Raw genomic sequence first — 2,309 nt, 5'->3', positions numbered from 1 at the left:
CTAATTGTTTAATTCATTCATTATTTTCTAATTAGTGGGTCTAACGCTGAAGAAGTTGCAGCCTTGTTGTTTGCCTGGCTGTCTGCTCCGCTGGTTGTCATTATTAGGATACAATGAAGGGAGCAAACTGCACAGAGAAAGGGCAAAATAGAATGAAATCAACAAAAGGATGTTAAGCATTTTAATTTCTAGCAAAAGCAGAAATATTCCTAAATGTCTTATAAATGTAAAATATGCTGCAGTGCTTTCTTAATGAAAAATAAGTGAAGAGAAAAAAAAATGTTTGCTAATTAATTGATCTCAGTGTTATCAGATGTTGTCACTGATTAGGAATCTGGTTGGAACAAAAACCCGAAGCCACAGTGGGCCCCCAGGACCGACATTGAGAACCCCTGATTATATATAAAATTATATATCAAAATTAACACTAATGGTACTGCTATGTATACAATTTTTGTGGAGAAGTTATATGCCACGTATGGTACGTGTGCTGAACATGATGTTGAACAGATCGAGACATTTCTGTAACTCAACTTGCACATATGAAGTGTGTTTTGTGAATAATTTGTTTCCACATTTCAAATGTTAACATCATTTTGACTCACCCTGTATATTATATATATATATATATATATATATATATATATATATATATATATAGACACATATATTATATACAGTATATATACACACACACACACACGTATATTCTCGCACAGCAAACATCAGTACATTCAGTAATATATCCACACACTCAGATACAGGTAAATGCAGTGTAATACTTAAATACTTAATTGAAAATTAAAAATGGAAGTACTGCAAATGCACCAGGAGGGCACAATTTCAGTGAAGACACTGTGATTTACATAATCTTAAAACAGATCTATCCAGGTCACAGGGATGCCAAATGAGACGCGTTTATACTCGGTAAGCAAACACTGTCCTTCAGTATTTTAACAAATGCTACTTTTAAGACTTGACTGTCTTTCGCTAAACTTGCTCACACAGTGACCCGCCAGAACAAACTCCTAAACTTCACTTCACAAATGAGTGGTGTGACCCCCCTCAAGATGGCTCTTTTGATCGACAAGATGATTTTTCCTCACACCAAATGGTGTTTTGTGAGAGACTGACCTGTTCCGTTAGTCTGCTCATTTTCAGCTGTGTTCAGCCCAAGTCACGGTCACACCAGAAGTGGGATCAGTAGGTGTAAAGGCAGGAACCTCCAGTCCTCGATGTTCGTTTTGTGAACAGAATGGAAACCACTTTTGAATTATGTTGATAAAATGAATTTTGTATTTCCTGTGTGATTAGCCCCTAGTGCTCTCATGTGACTAATCTCTGGCCTCCATGACCAAAGTAATGGGGCAGTGTAGGTCTGGAAGACAAATGCATAGATGGACAGGTTGAAATAAATAAGCCCAGAATTATGAAATGATACTGCATTGCTATTCTCACAGTGGGTTTACCTCACAGATCCATCATGCTGGCTTGAATGACGTGTCCATTCAGTTTCTGTGTGGAGTTTGCAGGTTCCCTTTGACTCCAAAGCCACACGTCATGTTTCAGATTGACCCTGTGAGGACTTTGTAGAGGTCCAGAGATGGTTCCTGTCTTACATCTGATGGTCCAGCTCCTTTGTAAGCCCTTAATCGACTAAACAGTTTTGAGACTCTTATGCTACGTTATGTATTATTATCTTGTCAGCTAAATGCCCTTAGAAAGGCTAACTGATGTGACCGGCGTGGTGCACATGGTACCTCATCCTTGTGTTCCCAACACGATTCCGGTCAAACGATGAAAATCCACATTGAGGCCGTCCTCGATGACATCTTTTGTTGGCAGAGGTATAACTAGCAGTGCCTTCTACGTCTAGTAAGGCCGAGATTTGCCCGGAGAGACTTCATTCGCTACAGTAATGGCTTTTAAACACATTTTGCACAGGATGGTGGAGCTCACTGCCATCCCATCATTGTGAACACTTGTGCTGCTCCACAGTTTTTTCAAAAACGTACTCCATGGCGATCCTTAAAACAAATGACGCTTTGGCTGGTTCATGTTACACCGGCAGAGCCAGAGACTCCCAACAGGAGTATGAGGTGGGCATCAAGAATGAACGTTTAGTAACTTAACGCCTGTTCTTCCATTATTTGCATACAATTAAGATGAATTTCCGAGATTTCTTTTCAGACTTCTTCCACTTTTTTCTATTATTCTTGATGAAAACAGCAGCTCAAAATCTTCCTTCCAGCTTGTTGATAATAAATACAATTCTAGATTCAGTTCATGAAAAACCAAAAAAAAAAAAA

General features: G+C 38.8%; 1 protein-coding gene across 1 annotated transcript in view; it reads right to left on the bottom strand.

The window, feature by feature from the left end:
• Positions 1-687: 687 nt before the first annotated feature.
• heg1 (heart development protein with EGF-like domains 1) overlaps positions 688-2,309 on the bottom strand; it is an 80,780-nt gene continuing 79,158 nt past the window's right edge. The window contains exon 13 of the mRNA XM_028807998.2: positions 688-2,309. This exon is cut by the window's right edge and continues 231 nt beyond it. The gene's annotated coding sequence lies outside the window, so the exon portion shown is untranslated.

This window comes from Erpetoichthys calabaricus, chromosome 8 (genome assembly GCF_900747795.2).
Source record: "Erpetoichthys calabaricus chromosome 8, fErpCal1.3, whole genome shotgun sequence".
Taxonomy (NCBI): Eukaryota; Metazoa; Chordata; class Cladistia; order Polypteriformes; family Polypteridae; genus Erpetoichthys; species Erpetoichthys calabaricus.
This window is presented reverse-complemented; position numbering and strand designations above follow the sequence as displayed.